Source organism: Protopterus annectens, chromosome 8.part0 (genome assembly GCF_019279795.1).
Source record: "Protopterus annectens isolate FY-2018-M chromosome 8.part0, PAN1.0, whole genome shotgun sequence".
Taxonomy (NCBI): Eukaryota; Metazoa; Chordata; order Ceratodontiformes; family Protopteridae; genus Protopterus; species Protopterus annectens.
This window is the reverse complement of record NC_056741.1, coordinates 683501626-683525675: the sequence shown is the minus strand read 5'-3', so window position 1 is coordinate 683525675 and position 24050 is coordinate 683501626.

Here is a 24050-nt window from a genome sequence, read left to right as displayed (position 1 = left end):
TCAGTCTGCAAATACTTCCTGATCAAAGACGTTTGCAGAGTACCAAAGGCACAATCAACAGGAAGCCTGATTAATCTTTTTTTTTATATTTTCATTATAAAACTTGTTTTTATAATTTTTATATCACTAATATTAAAAAGACTGCCATACACTATTTTTGTATGGAAAACTAATCATTCTGTCATAAGTTCATGGGTAAATACTAGGCTAGCTGCCCTTGAGGTCAATTGTAAGCTATCCAGTTTCCCTTTTTGTGATGAAATTAATCTATCCCATTTAGTTAGAGACTGACCTCACCCATCCCATTATTGATAATTATATATTACCCCTAACAAGAATAACTGGGATCATAGCACAAATCATTTTAGGGGACCCATGCATGAAATAAAGCATTTATGAGCTGTCTCTGCCTTAGGTAGTATAGGGGGCAGTAGTGGGAAATTTTGATTTTTTCATCCATAGATCCAAGTTGTGCTTGAATATAGACAGGAATGAACTTTGTTTTATGTGGATGGGGAGTCTTTTATCTCATACTTCTGCAGAGTAGAGTACTTTTCCAAGTTTTGCTCTTAAGACTGTAGGACCTCCATTCTTTCAGGAATATTTCTTCACATTTGACATAAAGTGTTTTCGCTTGTCTAAAACTAGAAAGTGTAGATTTAAACATTTCTTATTATGTGGAACTGCAGAGAATCCAGAAAAGTTCCAGTGTACAATGCTTCTTCATATCATATGTGGGTATGTGATAAAGGTACTTGTCACTTGTGTCTTAAAAGTTAGAGAAAGACAAAATATGAGTTCACATAAAAACATTTCTGGCATATAATGAGCCAAAAAGGAATTTTTCCCATACAAGGCAATTACGTTTATACTGGAAATCAAAGGGTTCAAATGTCTATAGATGCTCAACATCTAAAATGAAACATAGAGAAAAAGACTGCAAATCTGGAAGCTTGCAAGATTCAGTGTGAAGAATATAATGTGAGGCATCAAAATACCCAAGTTAGAGGCAGAATAAGAAAAGCAGACCTGGCACCTTAATAAACAACAAACCTGTGTAGACTGAGTGACTTTTGAAGTATTTTTATATTATTTGCTAGGTCTCTATACTTTAAGTCATTTTAAAGTGCCTCTGAAATGTGTTACTGTCTATGGCTGATTTCTGTCCTTTGTGAGCATTCCCTATGCTGTGAGTCATTGTATTTTCTTGTTAGTTACTGTATCCCCTGTACTTTTTGCTGCAACAGAGTTGCTTTTACATTAAGAAGGATTAGCTGTACACTCTAGTTGCAGACGAGAGCAGTGTGATCGCATTTTGGGCTTGGGAATCACTCTAGTCAGCTTTATGTGTTATTTAATGATTGGCCATAGGACTATTTTGATTGTTCAGTCAATGTTTGTCTTTGTATAATCTTGGTATATTTGCTTTATGACATTCATCATGCAGCAGGGTTTAGCAGTACCTAGAATAGATGCAGAATAGATGGTTTTACAACAGAGATAGATTTTTATGCCAACTGTAAAAGTAAAGATCTGGTTTATTATGCAGACTTTACTGCTTGCAGAGCCTTCTATGTTGGCAAAACGAATCTCACATTAAAAGAAAGGGTCATGGAAATAAAAAGAAAGTAACCATTGCCCTGGCGAAGCATATAATGGAATGAGGTAGTGACCACTCATTCAAGTTTTTTGTGCTGGAGCTGACTTCATTGAATGTGTGGGGTGGAGATCAAAATAATATAACAGAATTCTGTGAGCTACATTGGATACTACTTTTGTCAAGCACACCTTCCACCAGGATTGAATGGGCTGATTTCATTGAAGCCAGTGTTGAAATCCCGACCCCACATCATTGAATTACACTCTTAGGGGCTTGGCTCATAATGAACACTTGATTGGTTGATTCATTTATTAGTGAATAGTCAGGTGACTGCATGTGATTGGACCTTGTTAGATTTTTAAATGCTCTTCCTTTAGTGTTTTTTTTTATATAGTCTGAAGAAGCAGATTGAGTATTTGTGAAAGCGCCTACCTTTTATTTTACATTGTTTGTTTTATTAAAGTTTATAGTTCATTTTCAGCTGTGTTTATATGGGTTTTATTTATTTTTTTAAGTTTGCATACAACTGCAAACTAGACAAAGTCATCAAATCCCCAAAGACACAAATACCCTTTAAGATGACCTAACACTGACCAAGTAATTGGTGCCAGAGCCATGGTCTAAAACGCAGTTCAAAGAAGGGCAGAATAGTATCCTTTGGAAAGGCCCATGGAAATTATCAAATTGATAATACACTCCTAACAGCTGAACCATTGGTCAGGGACTTGTGTACAAACATAGACAGTAACCTGGCCTTTGACCATCATGTGTGTATGATGATGAGAAAATCATTCCACATTGCAAAACTTATAAGCAAAGATATGACATCTAGATATAAGGATGTTACTGTTTCCACTGTATTTGGCCCTCGTCAAGCTAATCTAAAGTATAGTATAGAGTTTTGTATGTGTTTGACCAGACATTTGCAATAACTGGACCATCCACAGCGGTTCCTCACAAAAAAACTATTTATTTATTTATTTATTTGAATTTTGTTAACTGGGTTTGTCCACTGGGATGGGGGCCCATTTTCAGTGGAGACCAGAGTAGAAAAGCTCCACACTAAACATGATATTTAAGGTGATGTCAAGAATACAATATGTATATGTCACAACAAGTAACCAGCCACAATATACATATGTTACAATCAAAAGCAAGCTAAGATAGGTGTCGAAAATATATACATATGCTGCAAACAAAAGCAGCTAAATTAGGAGTCAAAAAAACCTAAAAAAAGCTAAGAACATGGGAATAAATGATGTTGATGCCATGCAGTAATAAATAAAAATCTTGTACAATCAATCAAAAGCTGTTTATCAGTAGAATGATTTAGGTAAAGTTGTTACAGGAATGAAAGTTGGAGAATAATAGAAGAGACAGAATATCCAGAAGACAGCAATTGTGTCTAGTTAGAGTGGGTTATAAGGAAGGAGACGTATAGGGGTTTGATCAGAGTGGAGTGAAGAATACAGAGGGAGTAGAGTTGTGGGGGTGAGGGAGGTTAAAAAGTGATAAAAGAGGAGTGGAGGGGGAATCAGTAGGAGAGAAAGTTGTGTTTTTTGTTTGTTTTTGTTTTTTTACAGAGCTCTGTAGTAATGCTATGGGATCTAAAAGTTTATGAGTCTATATAATGTAAGCAGGGGGCAGGTTGGGATGTAACTGTAAGGAGGTAGTAGGGAGATTAGGTAGAGTGGTAATAATACAGGATGAAAACAACATGTGCTGTATTCACTGCCTCAAAGCCCTATCCCTGTACTCAGTCTTCTATAGACTGCTATGAGGCAATCTATGATTGGCCTAAAAACATCATCTAGTCCCATTCTGATGGACCTGTTGTACATCACATCCACAAAACAAATAGTAACAGAAATACCTGCTCTAGGTACTTAAACCTCATTTGCCACATGATTAGAACATGTTGGAGGGAAACGTGTGTGTCTCAGAGACCATCCCTCTTCTTTAACAGCCTTCCCATCCTTTTGCAGCAAAGTTATTCTTGGAACATTACTCCTGGTCTGGCATCTATACGCCTTATGGATAGAGATAGCCTATAAATGCTTGACTACCCATTGTCCAAGCATATATCCAACCCTTAAAATTACTGTGTGGTATCAAATCATGCTTGATACATTTGTAATCATGTGAACCTATGAAAAGCATGACTGAGGAGGTGAATCCATCCAGAAAAATAAATAAATAAAATGTGTAAATAAAAAGGATGGCACAATAAATTTCAAAACAGGTAAATAATTAACAAAATGATGATAAAGAAGCAATACAGTTTTGCAAAATACTAACTGAAATAAACAGCAGGAATCAGACTGAGAAACAGATAATTTCATGAAATTAATTTAGTGCTTTCATCTAAAACAACACACAAGACTTCTTCAAAATAAAATACAATTGAGAGCATTCAATTAAATGCTATTTTCAGAGCATGTGTTAATCATGAGATGCGATTAACTAAAGTACAATGCTGCATAAAATATCAAATAATAACAGACTTTCTTTAAGAGTCTATCTTTTAATAAAATAGCATGTTTACAAAGTCTGCATGACCTGGAAATTTTGTCATTCTGCAAATGGAGTAGCCACAATGTTTTCCTCATTTCTAGTTTATTCTTAAAGTCACCACCCTAAAGTCCAGTTGGCTCATAATCCACAACAGAAATAAAATTTGTTGCAGTGGGTACAACTAATAACATGCTTAAATAAGGCACTTTTTCCATTGGCATTCCTAATAGAGTAGCTGTGTGTTCCTTGAACTTTTTCGACAGCTGTCTAGTGGTCATACTCACATAAAACTCACAACAATAAGAAGACAGGGTAATATATGCAAGTTCTTGTGAATTACAAGTAAAATACTTAGATGGAGTAATTTTATCTAAATGTGCCAGCACAACTTAAGAACCTTTGTATATAAATATGTATATATAGCAATAGCTACATCTATATGTGCCATTTGTTTTACCTGTACAAGGCAACCTTACAACAGTGTTGTCCAGGTTTACCACACCATTCAAATTTCTGGTCTTCTTATAAAGGAAACTAGGTTGACTACCAAAATTCTGTCAATTTCAGAATCGTACATCACTTTCAAATTGTCCACAAGAATTTTTCTAATGGTATTATTACCAACATTACTTTCTAAAGAAAAGGACCTATTAATATTCATTGCCCATTCAGAACTTTCACTCAATCCCTTCTTTAACATTGGTGGAAACTCAGGCTCCATTCTGTTAGTAATTGCTGCATCCACTAACTGTACAAATTCACGTTTTTTATCATTTTTCTACAAACACATTAAGAATGATTTTTAGTTCTTCATAAAAGAATGTCCTGACATATGTGACTAGATATACAATTTATCTCTCCCCTTGGGATCTTCTTTTTCACATGTACTGAATGATTGCTATTGAAGTGCAAGTAACTGTTAATATCTTTTTTATAAATACGTGATATCAAAGCACATATCACCCAAAGTAAAGCAATAAATTGCAGACCAACCAATCTCAAACACAGTAAATTTTAAAAAATCAGTAGTACTATCAAACTGTTCCAAAAACAGTTGACATTCTAATTCACTGCTCTTTCATGTAAAAAATATGCCATCAAGAGATCATTTCTAAAAGGCAACTTTCTTAAACAGTGGAATGTGTATCATTATATTTTGATGCCACCATATTAGGATAACTTTACAAAAGACAGGGGTATAGTTGTCCCATTTCTATGTCTTTAATGTGCTGACAATATTAAGAGTTAAAAACAAAGAATTTGTTATCCAGAACCAAATCCAATGACATACATAAGATATTACTTCCATCAGGAATCAATGAGGTGCAGCAAGTAAAGAAATGCTTATTATTGTCTGTACTCCATGACCCCCAAGTGTACTCCTGTCCATCCAGCTGCTTCAGTCTACAGTACGTTTACCGAGCACATAGTATGTCTGACAATGCTGCTGAAAAAGTTAACAATCACACTACCAGAGGAACTTGCACAGCTGAATTTCTCTTCCAGTTGCAAAAGTTCAAAAGAAACAATACCTTCAGTTAAAATCTATTGCTCCAAGCACACAGTATGTCTGACAATTGCTACTGAAAAAAGTTAACATAATCACACTGCCAAAGAAACTTGTACAAATTAATTTCACCTCCAGTTGCAAAAGTTCAAAAGGAACCATACCTTCAGTTAAAATCTATTGCACCAAGCACATAGTATGTCTAACAATTGCTGCTGAAAAAAGTTAACATGATCACACTACCAAAAGAATTTGTACACCTGAATTTCACCTCCAATTGCAAACGTTCAAAAGAAAAAGTACCATCAGTTAAAATCTATTGTACCAAGCACATAGTATGTCTGGCAATTGCTGCTAAAAATGTAACATAATCACACTACTAAAGGAAATTGTACAAATGAATTTCACCTTCAGTTGCAAAAGTTCAAAAGAAAGAATACCGCCAATTAAAATCTATGTAAGGCAGTTTCCAAGACTCAAACTAAACTTAATTGTTTTCCCTCACTTATGCATTAATGTGTTCTGCACTATAGTGTTGAATCTGCTGGAATGACACCCCCCCCATGCACACCCACAGGTCTTTTACAGCTGAATTACAGTGTAAACATCTCTGGAAAGGCAATAAAAGCCCATAAGCATAAAATTAAATCCTGTGAATCACATCAGACACTTAGAGTTCAAAGACCTTGTCTTTGTATCCATAAGCATTCTACCTCACTGATTATTTTTGGTGGCAAATCATCTGTGGGTGGTGAGTAACTGCAATCCATTGGTCCTCCCCTCATCTCAGTTGTTTCTCCAGCTATTATAGCATCATTTCAAAACAAAGTCACTACAATACTGCCTTTTGCAGTTAATTTAGGTGTATGTTAACAACAATTTACCAGCTTGTGTTACTGTTTTTAAAGTTATCAGGATTTGTCTTACCTTCTGTTTTGTTGCAGTTTTACAAATAGTTTTCCTGGTACTTATTCCTTCATGGGCCAATTCACTACACTCGGACTTCACTCCACTCCCCTACCCCCAATTCCCATCCACCCCCCAGTACATCTACACTTATACCTCATTTACTCCAACTCCTCTACTCACCCTCCCATCCTGTACATAACTTTCTGTCCAGTCACAAGCTGTTATTTTTATACCATCTCCACCCACATCTGTTCTAAATTCCTTCTTAAATCTCACTCTGCTCTTCTTCAAAGCCTACATATTCTCTGCACTATTATAACTGCTCATCACCTCACCTAAACATACTGCAAGATTTTTACAACACTAATGATGCTTTTTCCCTCCTGTATTACCTTATTCATCCTCCTCCTCATTCCTAATATCACCACCAGTAGTAGTATTACATAAGCACACCTCAACCATTATTTCAGCCTCACCTATCAACCATCTTCCCATTAGCTACTCACAACTTTCTTCAAGCTTACTTCCCATAACTCCATTCCACTGTTGTAACCCCAAAACTACTAAAATCAGTCAGTCTCAATGTTAAGGTAATGCTTCTATCAATATCTGCTGAAATGCCATAATAAACAAACCTTCTTTCTTCACTATACATCAATGTGGTGACATCCACCCAAACTCAGTTCCCAATCAAAACCCAACCATAAAATGCACCCTAAAAGTTTAAAAATACTCACATTAAAACATTAGAAGCATATGCAACAAAATCACAGGTTTTCGGGGAGGAGCCTAGATGGCCAATTGAGAGCAGTGAATTTTGAGAGCTCCATAAACTAGTATAATAAAATAAGAAAATGTTATTATTTTCAAGTTTAAAACTTCAGAAATCTATAGATAAACTGTTAAACTACATAAATATCAATTTTGTTAGAGATATACAAAAATTTTCCTGCCAAGTAACTTGGATATATATTAAGTCACTGAATATGAACAACTCAAGAAATTCTCATCCAGATGCTGCTTTGAAAAAATGAACAGCAATTGATGACATCTACCTTACAGAAACTACCTTTGAAGATGGATGGCTTTAAAAATAACTTAGAAAACCTCAAATTAAATTCTCAAAAACAGACTGATACTCTTAAGGAACTGTTCCTGGACTAGCTGATATTGTTTTTTTAGCTAAGTTCTATCTGGAAGGTCTAGCCCCGCTCTGTTCGCTTTGCTCACTTCGCGTCCCCCCACCCCCATTCCCACCCACCCCATATCATTACCTTTATACCTAGCTATACAACCACACCCCCTCACTTCCTCCCAAATCCCCCACACCTCTACTTCCTGTTCTCATACTACATCCCTTCTTTGCTCCTCCCCATACTTACCTACTACCCACTATCAAATACCTTACTTCCACCCCTTCCCTCATCGTCTGTTCTACATCCCTAAAAGTGACATGTCTCCTACAACTCAAACTATACTCTTACCTTCTCTACTCCTTATACTCTCTCACCTCACCTCCTAGCACTCACAATTACCTACTCCCTATTTCCATCCCTCAAACACCACTCTTAACTCAAGTACTACACCACACCCTATCTACTAATTTGTCCCTCAATCCTTTCTCCCACCACTCCCATTCCTAAAATAAAAATACTCCCCTTTAAAACAAAAAAACAAAGTCTACTTACTCAAATTAAAACCTCATTACAAACCTCGACTTCTATCTGGTGACATTCATCCTAACCCAGGCCCTACAGACACTATACTGAACAATAATCCCCCTGTATCTAAACCTGCCAACCCCTCCAACCCAGAAAAACAAGTACAATTCTGCTCTATCAACATCAGGAGCCTTGTAAATAAAGTTCAAGAACTCCATGCTTGGATAGCTAACTATACTCCTGACATAGTTACCCTAACTGAAACATGGTTAAAACCACACCATCTGGACAGTGAAATCATCCCTCCTGGCTATAATATCCTTAGATTAGATCAACCTAAAAGAAAAGGAGGAGGAGTCTCCATACTCTACTCCAATTGTCTTTCCCAAATCAGTCCCACACTAGACTTACCCTCCTACTCACCAGCTGAACTCCAACTGACCAACTTCAAACTTAACAGTTTCAACACCATAACTGTTGCAGCAATCTATAATCCCCCGGTGATAATATTAGCATACTTGAGAACATCCTAGCTCACCTCTCACATACCATCTACAATGAAATAATTATACTGGGAGATGTAAATATTGATTGGATTAAAATACAAGCTCCCAACACTACTTCCTGTATAAACCTACATAGGTTTGAGCAGCTAATCACAACCCCTACCTACATTAATAAATCTCACCTACCTAGCTCTCTTCTTCACTGGATATTGGTCTCCCACCCTCAAACTATCATAACCCCGAAACCCTTCCAAATGCCCTCAGCGGCCACTGCCCTATAACAGTTATCAGACATACTCCCCACCTTACCAAACCTAACAAATTTGTTACCACCCACTCACTTTCTCATTTCTGTCCTAACTCCTTTATTCACCAACTCTCCAAAATTGACTGGTCTTACCTCACCATTCTTCCTTTAGATGAAGCTCTCCACTCCTTCAACACTACATTCCTAAACATTCTTAACTCCCTTGCTCCTCTTCACACAATTAGAATCAAATCTAATACTGCTCCCTGGCTCACTAAAGCTACCAGAACCTTCATGAATGACCGGGATAGAATTTGGAAAATGTGGACTAAAACTAGGACTCCTTCTCTTCTTCAGAAATATAAAGAACTCAGAAATAAAATAAAAAAATCATCCATTATGAGAAAATAAACTTCTATGCCAATCCTCCCTCTACTCTTAAATCAGACCCAAAGAAATTCTGGTGCTCTATTAAACAGACTCTTCATCCAGGAAACCCTTCCTCTCCTAACCCATGTCCCAATTCAACACCTGAAGACATAGCCAACAAATTTAACAATCATTTTATAAACTCAATAACCTCCATAATAAATTCCCTCCCCCCCAGAAACAACACTAGCGCCCCCACAAACTCTATACCTCTTCCAAACCCTCTTAACTCCTTATCACTAAAAGCAGCATCAACTAATTATGTAAAGTCATTACTCTCTAAACTTAAACTTTGCTCCCCATCTGTTGACAAGCTACCCTCTTACTTCCTGCAGATTGCCTCTGAACCTCTTGCCTATCCTGTACCCATCTTAATCAACCGAGCCATTTTTGAATCCTATGTCCCCACTGTATGGAAGAATTTCTTTACTCTACCCATTCACAAAGGGGGCAACTCCTCAGACATATTCAACTTCAGACCAATTGCCATACACTCTCCACTCTCAGAAATCCTTGAGAAATGCATTCACAAGCAGGTAATGCATTACCTTCAACAGGAAAACTTTCTCACACCCACACAGCATGGTTTATGTCCCAAGCATACTACAACTACAGCACTCATATCATTCATCAACATAGTCTCCCTAGCTCGTGATAACAATAATCTTGTCTCATACCTATTCCTTGACCTTTCTAAAGCCTTTGACACTGTCTCTCACCCACTCCTTCTAGGTAAACTCACTAACTTACATTTCTCTCCCCCTACTATCTCCTGGTTCTCCAGCTATCTCTTTCCCCACCATAAATCAGTTAAATGGCTATCTGCACTATCCTCCCCTCTCACTGTACAAATGGGAGTCCACCAAGGGTCCATACTTGGACCACTACTCTTTAATATTTTCACCAACTTGCTCTACTCCACTTGTCCCCAGTCATCTCTTGTGCAATATGCTGATGACTCAACTGTTATAACCATTGCTAACAACCCATCTGACCTCCACTTAACTACCCAGGCATCCATCCACATCATTGAGACTTGGCTTAGGGATAACAAACTAATACTTAATCCAAAAAAAAACTAAGCTCCTACTCTTCCTCCTTAAAAACATCAAGTCCTTAAAAACATCACCAAACTCAAAAGTACATTTACCATTTTATCCTGCAACAACACTATCATCTCAGCTGAATCTAGTACTAAATTGCTAGGTGTTGCAATAAATGATCAGCTTAAGTTTGATCTCCATATTACTAACTCTGTAAAAAGAACTCATCAGAAACTTGGGCACCTTTTCTGTAGCAAAAAATACTTAACTAACACTGCCTGAATAACTCTCTCCCAGGCTTTATTACTCACAACACTCCTGTACAGCTGCCACATATTCACAAATCTAAATTCTACAATTATTTCCAGGCTTGAAACTACCTATAATATGATTGCCAGATTTGCAGCGAACCAAACCTACAAGTCATACCACTGCTTAGCACTACAGCAACTAGACTGGCTAGAATTCCCTCAGCTGTTCCAACTATACCAACTACAAATCATCCACTCTATCCTCTATCTATCCTCCTTCTGCCCCAGCCTCTCCACTATCACATCCAAATATTCCCCAGCTAGGGTGCTACACAGCTCAAATCAAGAATTAGTAGACATCTACAAACCCATAACCAAAATAGGCTGCCTTCTCTATAACTATAACCCAGCTTACATCCTGGAACCAACTCCCCTTGGAAATGAAAGCCCTCCAGCATAGCAAAGGTTTCAAATTAGCCACAAGGAAATACCTAAAAACAAAGTGGTCTTGCCACTGTAGCCAACCACCCTGAAACCACCATCCTTTCTCCTATTTCACCACCTCACTCTTAATGTATCTCTAACACTATTCCCCTGCCTCTTCTATCTCTTCCCTTCCTCTATCTCCAACCACTCTTAATTCTTACAGTCTCAAAACAACCTACCTGTCTAGTCTGTCTCCTATACACTACCTCCCCTACATCTCCTACTAGCCATTCTTACTTTCCTTTCTTGTTTCCAAACTCCTATACATCTAGATCCTACCCACTTTAAATAAGCATCTGCCTAACTATCAACTCATATTGCTCTAAGCAGCTTAAATAATATTGTAACTAGTGACATTTTCTTCTGCTAATTGTTTAAAACCTTGTTTGTAACAACTCACATACTTGTCTGCCAATTGTTAATACTCTGTATAATTGAATTGCCTGAGGAGTTTTTTTTTCTCTCCAGATCTCTGCTTGTAAGATCCTATAGCTGATTGTTACTACTATGTTACTAAAATTTAATAAATTGTTTTCTAGTCCTGAGGAGCTTTTCTCCCCAGGTCTCTGCTGAAAATCAGCCAAAAGGTCAGTCAGACTAACACAGTTAACAGATGTAAAATAAATAAATAAATAAATAAAATTACAGCAACACCATAAAAAATAACAAATATAGAAACTTCTCTAAATGACTTTGAAGGGAGACTCAAAGATGAAGAATTTCAAAAATATTTTTTGCTTAAACAGAATACATGGCTGCTTAACAAAATAGATGACTTAGAAAAAAGGGAATGGAGAAACAACATAAGGATCTTTGGTCTGCCTGAAAACACTGAAGGAGAAGACATTATTTCATTCTTAATAACCTGGATTCCTGAATTTTTAGACTTGAAAGAGGGACTTTCATTTGGAATTGAAAGGGAGCATAGGACACTGAGGAAACTTGCTTCTAATTCAACAAATACTCCACTTAGATCCATAGTTATAACATGTCTTTCATTTCTGGACAAAGAACTTATATTAAAATCTGCTTGGAGAAAATCACCCTTAAAATACAATCAAAGCCTGATAAGGTTTGACAATGATTATTCTTCCAGAATGCTAGAAAAAAGGAAAAAAAAATCTGGCCAATAATAAAACTGTTAAAGCAAAACGACATTAAAGCACAGCTGGCCTTTCCAGTCAAGATAAAAATACTTTTTGCCAATGAGATGAGAACTTTTAATGACTTAGAAGAAGGCACTATATTCATCAAAAACAACAACATAGTGTCTATCCCAGAAGAAATGGGATGGATGGCCCCTACTCTTAAAAGAATAAAAGAAACAAATATTTGGGCTGATGCTAGAAAGAAGAAACAAAAAAATGATTCCAAGATAGTTGTCCCCAAAAAAATGACTCTTACAACTACATCTCTCAAAGTATCAACTGATATGGTTCATCACTTGTCATCTGTTTTTATTTTTTAAAAAAAGGAGGGTTTCTTAAACAATGGAGAAACAGTAATGATTCCCTCAGAATGTTCAAAGAGTATAATAATTCTTCACAAACAAAGGTAGGTCAAGATGGGTTACTATTTACATTATATATAACCCAAACAAAGCAACATATAATACAAACATAGAAGTTTCTATTTCCCTACTTGAACTCAATAAATACTCATCTTGTTCATTTTTCAATGATTTTACTTATAATAATTTAAGTAATTCATTAACTAATTCAACAAGGTACCATTCATCAGAGTTCAGACTCAAATGTAACAAATTAACATCATATATAATAGTAGTAAGAGTAGAGTGTTTAAAAAAATGCTGTCATGGAGACTAATGCCTTCTTCAGTTAAAATATGATTTAGAAATGTCATTTATATCCTGGTTAAATAATAGTAGCAAGCTCTTAGTACAAACGTCATTATTATTCTGTCTAAACATAGTTAATATCAATTATGGCAGGTATCATAGTTTTGAGTGCTGTTTGATTAAGCCTGACATGGTGTGCATGGATGCAGCTGTGTTTGGCAGATGTTGTATGTTGCCGTTTTTGTCTCCAGGAAGCTGTGGGTTGTGGCTTGTGATCAAGGTTTAATGATGTTTGTGTATTAGGATAAGACATTTGGTGTTTTAGCCTGGATTCAGGGGAAGGGGGTGGATAAAACTGTGATTTGTGATATTTTGGCAGATAATAGTTTGTTTATACATCTGCTGAGTGAGAGGTGGGAAGCCTAGAAGAATGTGTTAGTGCTTGTTGTGGCGGCTTGTTGAGAGTTTTTTTTTTTTTTTTTTGATTTGGTTGGTCTCTGTTCTTTTCCTGGCTGCTACCTTGCTGAAAGGGAGGGAATTTAGGCTTGAAGATGCAGTGAAGTGAAGCTTTGCTTCAGGTGCCTCGCGAGCCTCTGGTATGCAGTACACAGACACACTAACAGAAACAGATGCTCCCAGATTGCTCTGGTAATGTAGACAGAGTGACAATAATGTTTAATGGCTCTGAGGAGCCTCCAAGATGATTCTTGGCAATGAAGTTTTTTTTTTTTTTTTTTTAAATATATATATAATAAAAGTGCTGTTTTTAACCACATGTACACACATTGATGGTCTCCCAACTGTTCGTTTAGCTCATTAAGTTGATTCTTAATAAAAAAAAAATAAAGAAATAAGTGTGATTTTATATTTAAAATGTATTTTGAGCCAAACATATTAAGGAGTTACATAAGAGTGGAAGTCTGAGTTATTGTGAAAGACTAAGAGCACTTGTTCTTGTGCAGTACCCTTTGCAGTGGTCTGGGAGGAGAGCTTGCTCAGACTTATTGAGCATATGAGGATAGCTGATTCTAGGGGTGTTTGGGTTGCCTAGAAGTGCTAGAAAGTCATCAGATTTCTTTCATGGAAATATCTGTGTAAATGGAAGGTGTGTTGAGTGGTTCACCGGCAGAGTGGCCACTGCATGGAACAGGCTGGTAAAATGGAACAGGAAAAATATTGGTTTGGATATTTTAAGAACAGCCTGGAAACAGACCACATGCACTAGTGAATGGTATTCTGGCAAAACTGAATGGGCATTGTTGCTCGTGCTTGAAGTACTGATTTGTGTGTATGGAAGGATGGAAATATGCCTAGAAGGGTCTCATAATTTAAAGCCTATTGACTGTATAAACATCCTCGGAAGGAGCTAATAATAAGAATAAACATTACAGCTTGTGGTCTCTCAAATAACTAACCAACAGACAAAAAAAAACTGCACAGAATAGTTATGTAATGTATGATTTTAGTAAACCCAGACATAAAATATACAATTGTCATATAAGATGAAGCACTCTGCTGAATTTAGATATTAAAGAAGCATGATGATTTTCTTATATAAGTAAATGTGCATAACAAGTCATGTAATTGTTTTAAGTTGAATTGTATTTTTTGTAACCCATCTTGGCCATATATAATACTTGAGTGGTTACCAAGGTAACTAATATTTTATACATGGCATCAAACAGACAAAGTTGTTCAAGAGAAACAATAGAAGCCTGATCTTGAAATGTCATAGAATGTAACAATCATATTGGAGCAAATAGTATTAAATTGACAATAGACACTCAATTTAATAACATGGGCTTGTGTATAATAAAACTACTGTTTTAACTTGTCATAAATGACATACACTAAACTGAGCATCAAGGGGAAGCATGATGATTTTCTCATATAAGTAAATGTGCATAACAAGTCATATAATTGCTTTAACTTGAATTGTGGTTTTGCAACCCATCTTGACCATACATAATACTTAAGCTGTTTCCAAGTTAACTGCTTTATACATGACATCAAACTGACAAAGTTGTTAAAGGGCAACAATAGAAACCTAAATTAGGACTGTCACAGAATGTAACAATCACATTCTGAACAAATAGTATTAAATTTATAATAATCACTCAGTTTAACCTTTGCTTATTATACAAAATGGAATGTTGCCATTTAAATCTAAAAACTTTCAGTATATGCCATACAATGGCAATTTATGTAGGTAAAACTGAGCGTATGTTAAAGAACAGAATATATGAACACTTAAATGATATAACAAATCAAAAAAACTACTAATGCTTTATAAAGACATTCTATTGTTTGTAATAATTTTGATAAATTTGTGTTCAGTATTCTGGAAATAGTACAAATCAACCCTAGGGGTGGAGATTGGAAGAACATTTTAAAAAAGAAGGAGAGCCAGTGGCAATTTAGACTGGCAGCTATGTTTACACCAGGTTTAAATGACTATGTATCATTAGCACTTATATTGCAGGAAAGAGCTAACATTATATAGCCTCAACTGTATCTATTTATAAGAATTAAAAACCACTTGGCACGACAGGACCCGGAAGCACGTAAACAAAGGCTTTCAAAATAAGCAGATGAAGAAATCAAACAGCTGCTAGGTCTCCAAAAAGATCCTTTAATATAACAAGGCAAAGTAAAAATCCACAATATCTTCCAAGCGCTTTCACTCGACCACTTGCGAGCTTTTTCAAGGCAAGAAACATTGCTGGAAGTTCATTCACATTAAATACTTCCAGAATCATCACATGACTTCCTGTGAACCTTTCCCAACATATAAGGAAAATCTAAAATGCATTCTTATTATCATTAAAAATAATTCATTTTCTAAAAATCTTGGCAACTAGATACCATATTAAACATAAAATCAAATCAAACTGTTAAAATGTGGCAAAAAACAATTCTGCAAAATACATTGGGAAAACTGAAAGGGTGTTTAGGAGAAGGGTTTATGAACACTTCAATGACATCAATGTAAGGAAGGAAAGTAATGCCTTTTATAAACACTCTTTGACATGTAAGGACATGAACATCAAGTTTATGGTTTTGGAACAGGTACAACCGGATATAAGAGGGGGCAGTTGGGAGTCAAAATTAGAATACCGTGAGCTATTTTGGCAGCTCCATTTAGACGCTACTAGATACCCAGGTCTGAATGACACCCTTAACATTAGTAGTGTTCTGAAATTGAGGCAAGCCCGTTTATAACACAGTTTGGTACAACATGACATTTATTGTTTTACTCATTTTGAATTTACAAAATCTTATAATAAGATATATGGAATGTCATGTTATATATTTGAAACTTAGGAAAGAAATGTTTTACAATGCTATTCAGTAACTCTAGGTTTCAATTTGGAGTTTTGATTTTACCCCCGAGGGTAAAGGGGTCACTGCATTTATTTGTGATTATAAAAATATTTTGCAGAATTGTTTTTTGCCACATTTTAACAGTTGATTTGATTTTATGTTTAATATGGTATCTAGTTGCCAAGATTTTTAGAAAATGAATTATTTTTAATGATAATAAGAATGCATTTTAGATTTTCCTTATATGGTGATTTTCCTGTTGGGGAAGGTTCACAGGAAGTCATGTGTTGATTCTGGAAGTATTTAATGTGAATGAACTTCCAGCAATGTTTTTTGCCTTGAAAAAGCTCGCAAGTGGTCAAGTGAAAGCGCTTGGAAGATATTGTGGATTTTTACTTTGCCTTGTTATATTAAAGGATCTTTTTGGAGACCTAGCAGCTGTTTGATTTCTTCATCTGCTTATATTGAAAGCCTTTGTTTACTTGCTTCCGGGTCCTGTCATGCCAAGTGGTTTTTATTCTTGGTTGGATTTTGCTCTTAGTTCTGGTATTTATAAGAATTAGTTTTATTATTTTAGTTTTATTATTTAGGTAAGTATAACACAGGTAGAAATTGAAGTATTTTTATATAAAAATTGTAGTATTTTATGAAGAAGATGCTTATATTTACATATATTAGTGTTTATTATATTTTATATATATATATATATATATATATATATATATATATATATATAGATATATATATATATTTTTTTTTTTCTCCAAACATGCATTTAGTGGCTGTGTAACAATTTATTGGAGGTAATATATTTATACACTTACATACAATTGGAGTAACTACAGAATTGAATTTTATGACATCTTTGAGGTTATGTCTTTTTAAATTAATTGGCGGTGATGTCACTACTAATTGAGTATATAAATGCAATTAAATTGTTGGTTCTGTTTATTTCTGATTAAGTTTCTATTGGAGATGAAAGCGCTAAAATGTTTTTATTAAAGAGTTTTTATATCCATCTTTATATCCATCTTTGGGAGTGTATCCACTTATCTTGACAAGGTTTCAGCCATTTTTTGTTTTAGTGTATGGTTTTCTTTGTTGATTTAATTTATGAATATTTATTTATTTATTTTATTTTATTGTTTATTTTGTGAATATGGAAAGGGAACTTGTAATCATTAATCACAATAAGTGATTTTCTTTTTAGTTTTTAACCTATAATTTCACTCATTTTATAATAAGAAATGACAGACATGAAAATCCTTATGTGTAGGAAATGGGGGGAAGAGGGATGCACTGATAGCTAAAACGCACTAACTTTCATCAATGTTCATATAAAACAAACTTGATGCTTTAAGTAAGTTAGCAACAAAGTGATTACTTAAATGCTGGCAAACAATGAAATATAACTTCTGATATATCCCATAAAATACATTGTATTATAAATATTACGTATAAATATTATTACCATCTATTTATATTAAGTAATACGTTTTGAAGGACTTCATCAATAAGGGTGAATATGTTAAATAACTGTGTGGTATAATCTTTTACTGAGGTTTTATATATGATGCATCTTATTTTACTATGAATGAATTGCTAGTCATCTATCGTTCATGTAAATAGTAATTTGTTATGCAATAGGTAGACATTTATTTTGCATTAGAATTCTGTCTAATCTGCAATAGTACTATATCTGTTGAAAATAATATAAATATCGTTTATTCCCATTACAAATATTCTCCATATGATAATTCAGTTTATGAAGCTCAGATGTTCTAGATTGTCAAGGTATGAATGATAATCAGATGGACTTAGGTTTTTCCATCAGATTAGGAATTATTTTCATTCCATGGCTAGTGTGGATCTTATTTTTTTAACATTTATTAATTTAAATTTGTTATTTCACAAAAACATTTTTAGTATGCCTAACCAAAACATTACTTTATCGGTAAACACTCAAAGTAGAAAACTGACAATTTTCTTAAAAAGCTCAAACATATACTTTATAGTTATCAGAGAAAATGTTTAATAGTCACAATAAAACAAAAAATACATAGTCTAAATAATCTAAGATGGATTTAACTTTATTATTTTTAAAATACCAATGGCTTAAACAATCCTAGCAAGAGATCACATCTACTGAAATATTTAAAACTGAAGAAAACACAAATAGTTTTCCTTCAAGAAACTCATTTCAAAACAAATGACTATTACAAACGGAATCCTAAGGAATATATGATATTGGCGCAATCCACTTATTAGTCAAAGACAAAAGGGGTAACAATTTTATGCAAAACAAATATGATTAACCCAGAAATCATTTATAAGTATGAAGATAAAGAAGGCCTTATGGCATTAGTAATAGTTAAATATAATAACAGAATATGGACCCTAGCCAATCTATACTGGTTCCCAGGCATTGGAACAGAAACTGTTAGAAAACACTTGGATTTCATTTCTAATAATTATAAAGGCAACTTAATATTAGGAGGAGATTTTAAGTGTATATTTGATATTTCTGAAACTACAAATAAAAGACCGCTGCATACATCTGGTGTATCAAAAGCTTCAAACAACTGGGTAGACTTATTTCATCTTATAGAAACTTTCAAATTTAAAAAAGATAAATCTTTGTTTTTTTGCTCATCAAGATCACAGATTTGGTACCCAAACTAGAATAGATAAAATATTTGCTGCCCATGGCTTACACACTAAAATCATTAATTTCTCAATCACTCCCTGCACTTTTCAGACCACAATTCATTGATACTAAAACTTCAAAATGGGTACAAACCATTAATCTTTAACTCCAGAATTCCAGCATATATAACTAAAATTAAAGATATCAAACCATGGTTATTATCTGAATTACACTTCTTCTTGGAAATTACTTACACCACAGAGATAAATAAAATAATGACATGGGACTCATTAAAAGCTTACATATATGGTAAAACCCTAACTTGGTATAAAAACAATCAGAGAATGGAATTCTGAATTATTAGATCTACAATCCAAACATTTGTCAGTAAAATCTCAGCCTTACCACAGGATACGTGCCCAAGGAGTGGCGTACGGCAACTGTGGTCCCACTCCACAAAGGTGGCGCCTCTACGGACCCTGGTAATTACCGCCCCATAAGCTTAACAAGTCTAGTCTGCAAAGCTATGGAGAGGATCATAATGGAGCTCATAAACAAAGATATAGGGGACTTGCAGACATTGGACCCGACCCAGTTTGGCTTTGTCAAGGGAAGATCATGCCTTTTGAACTTGGTCGACTTCTTCGAAATAGTCACCAAGGCCATTGATGAGGGAAAGGCAGTCCATACAGCCTACCTTGACCTTGCAAAGCTTTCGACACAATACCCCACTCGGGTATTGTAGAAAAACTTACCAGCTTAAATGTAAACCCATATGTCACAAGATGGGTTGCAAACTGGCTTAAGGACAGAACCCACAGGGTTAGAGTTGCTGGCTGTGTCAGACTCCAAGCGGGTCACAAGTGGTGTCCCACAGGGCTCGGTCCTTGGCCCCCTATTGTTTGGCATCTACTTCTCAGAAGTACAGGCCAACATGGGAGGACTTTGGCTGACAAAGTTTGCAGATGACTGCAAACTGGGCGCCATAGTGGAAAGTGCATCGGACACTGATATCCTTCAGAAGGGACTCACGGAAACAGATAGCTGGTGCCAGAGCCATGGCCTGAAGTTAAACGCCAAAATGTATAGTCATACCCTTCGGGAAAAAACAAGGTAACCCCAAGCTACCATATAGGTGGCAATCCACTAAGCACAGAAGAGGTTATCAGGGACCTGGGGACCCAGGTTGACAGTGGCCTTTCTTTTGACACTCACATTGCTAAAGTGGTTAGAAAGACCTTCTACATTGCCCACCTGATCATGAAGGGATTCACATCCAGATCTAGTGAGGTCATTGTTCCCCTGTACTCTTCACTTATCAGACCAATGATCGAGTACAATGCCCCATTCGGGATGTATCTCACCGACATCTGCAGCAATTGGAGAGACCCCAAAGTTCCTCACCAAAGGATAAGGACTCCAAAATCTGTCATATGCTGCCAGATTGAAGAAACTCCAGCTCTATTCAGTCGCATACCGTCTGCTCAGAGGTGACATGTGCCTGACATACAAGGCCATGTCCAACCCGAATTAATGGACATGCTCCACCTCAAAAATCCAAATCCACCAAAACCACTAGAGCAAGCGAATTAAACCTTAGCACGGATATAAACAGGACGTGCTGGAGGGATAGATTTATCACTCAGAGACTCCCTATGCTGTGGAATAAAATCCCGGTCCATGTGAGGCAGAGCACCTCGCTGACGCTGTTCAAGAGAAATCTAGACCTGTGGATGGGAGATCGTAGGTTTACCCCGGGAATCATCTCTGGGTCACTGCTGGACAGAGGCACAACAAACTAATGGGCACAGTATTTTTTCATATAAGGGGTGGCGTAAGCCACAATAATTTGGGCTAGGCTTATAAATGCCTTAGGGCAGATAGCCTAGTATAAACCTATGAACCTATGAACCTAAAGCTGAAAAAAATCAAAATCATTTGGAGATGAAAAAGAAATTAGAAGTATTAAACAATAAATACAATGAAATTCTAGCACATACAACTAGTTTAGCTTTAGGAAAACTACAAATTAATACGTTGGCCACTACTTCTAAATGTCTACATAATTTATCCAGAAGAATCAAAATACAATCAAAAGCTAATAACATTAAAAGTATCTTCATGAAAAGAAAGGGAAAAATGTCTCTGATATAGGTGACATTCTTGATGCCTATAGAAATCACTATATGGAACATTTCCAAAAAGAAAATATACATATTGATCAATTAAATCTAGATGAATAATGTTCTAATATAAAAATACCAGAAAAAATTTTAACTAGATCTGCAAGCACCCGTATCCTACAAAGAAATGACATATACAATAAAAGAGGGCAAAATAACAATGTTCCAGGTATAGATGGCATAATTATGGAAATATATAAACTTTTTCCTTCAAATATACTATCCTTCTTCCATAAAACTATATTAGAAATTAAGTCACAAGCTTTAATACCACTCTCTTGGAGATATTCCTTAATCACACCAATCCTAAAGGAAAACAAATCCCCAAAACTCTGTACCTCATATAGACCTATATCATTATTAAATAATGACTATAAGATATTTCTGACAATATTAACTAACAGATTGAAAATACCACCAAACACTCCAAAACAATATATAATGATCATGCTGGATTTATATATCATAGACACATACATGACAATATTAAAATGACAATTTCTCTTATAGATTATGTTAATAAAGAAAATAAAGAAACACTCATAATTGGCTTAGATATAGAGAACGCCTTTGATTCCCTAAATTGGGACTATTTATTCAAAATCCTATTGCTACTTGAATTTCCTGCATCCTTTGTTCATCTTCTAAATAATATATATATATATATATATATATATATATATATATATATATATATATATATATATATATATATATATATATATATATATACAAATAATTTAGCGTATATCAAGTTAGGTCCTTTTCCCTCTGAATCTATACATCTAACAAAAGGCACTAAACAAGGATGTCACATGTAACTGATTCTATTTGCTCTGGCTATTGAACTATTGGCAGATTCAATTTGTAACAATATAAAAATCAAAGGAATAGATGTTTGTGAACAATACAATTCTAAAGTAATGCCGTTTGCTGATGACATATTACTAACATTATCTAATACAAAAGATACATTCGAAGAATTAGATATATTAATTGACAAATTTTACATGACTTCAGGACTCCATTTCAATAAATCAAAATCAAAATTTTTATTTTTAAATAAAAAAAAAGAATTGCAGACTAAGGGGGATCACATCATATGGAAACAAGAATCTACCTTAAAATATCTAGGGATTGAGTTATGCAAGGATAATAATAAATTAGTCTCAAAAAACTACAATAATATCATCAATACAGTTAAAATCTCTGTGGAAAAGTGAAACAAAATAATATTAACATTCGAAGATAGACTACAGTTAATAAAAATGGTTTTACTACCCAAGATCCTGTATATAGCTTTGGCAATATAACTGCTACCAGAAAGGAATATACTTAAAGAAATAAACTCATGCCTAAAAACATTTTTATGGTTTCCCAAAAGAAACAGAATAGCTTTAATACATCATATCAGACCACGGAAACAGGGAAGATTAAACTTTCCTGATATAGAAACGTATATAAAAGCATTGATATCTAAAACAATCTCAGATTGGATAAGTCAAAAGTACTCTGCAAATTGGAAAGAATTATAAACTGTAATATCGATAAATGAATTTGATTTGCAAAAAAAATTCATATAACAGATAAAAACTATTTGCCATGGCACATATTATGTATTAGTATGCAATATGACATAACTAAGCCCACTAAAACCTGTATGATTAATTATTGCATTGACTCATTTAGGAAAATTAGAAGCCATGGTGGTGCAGCGGTAGCATTGTCGCCTCACAGCAAGAGGTACTCCCATTCGATTCTCAGCTGGAATGCCTTCTGTGTGGAGTCTGCATGTCCTCCCTGTGGTCGAGTGGCATTCGAAAGACATGCGTGAATGGGCATGCCTTCTTTGAAGTTTGGGTGTCGGGCTGGCAACTTGACACCGTAAAAATCTGCTGTCAATCACTAGTGGTCTGGAGTTCTGCTGTGGCAACCCCTAACCGGGAAAAGCCGAAAGAAGACGATTAATGCAACTACAGACTTAAAAATCTGGTTTGATCCTTTAACACCATTTATAGTCACAAATAACTTTCCACATAAAATATAGACATAAATTATTAATTACTGGGAACAGAAAGGATTTGCTTGTTGACTCCAATGTATCAAAGAACTAAAAGTTTTAGATATGCAAGTAATAAAAACAACATACAAAATTCCACAACAGGCCTGGCTAACTTTACAGAGTAGTCTGTCATAGTTGCAAGATTTAAGTAGGATAATTAACAATTATTCATTTAAAGAAATATCTAAATTTATAAAATACATATATGAAATCATATATAATCACTATGACATGTGAACAGTATTTCAGAATTTTACAAAATATTGATAAATTCTAAAACAACACCCAAAACCTCATACTGGAAATATATAACAAAAGGACATTCAATACAGTTAACTGAAGATATTATAACAAATATCTTATTATCGATAAAATATACATACTTTACACAATACTGAAAAGTTTTTAATTGGCAATGCTTGTACAGAGCATTCTTAACTCCAGACGGAATCAGTAAAATTAGTTCTTCCATAAAAGGAATATGTTGGAGATGTGAGCAAGAACGCAATGCAGATTGGAATCACATTTTCTTTGATTATATTAAAATTAAGCCATTCTGGTATGGTATTAATAACTTTCTACAAGCTTTATTTAATGAATATTTTTAACTAACGCTCTTGTATTATTAAATGTGAATGAAGGTCCTCATTTGAATAGGTCAATCACGTATCTAGTATGGACTATACTTGCAATTTCAAGGAAGTGTATAACAAGAAGATGGAATACAAACACAATACCAACTGTGGAAGACTTCTACAGCCTACTGAAGACCATATCATTGTTGGAATTTAAAATTAAAAAACTAAGATTTTATCCAAAGCCACTTATCGACAACCCTTGGGGAAAAGTCTTATTGTTGATTGACACTGTACAATAATTGATC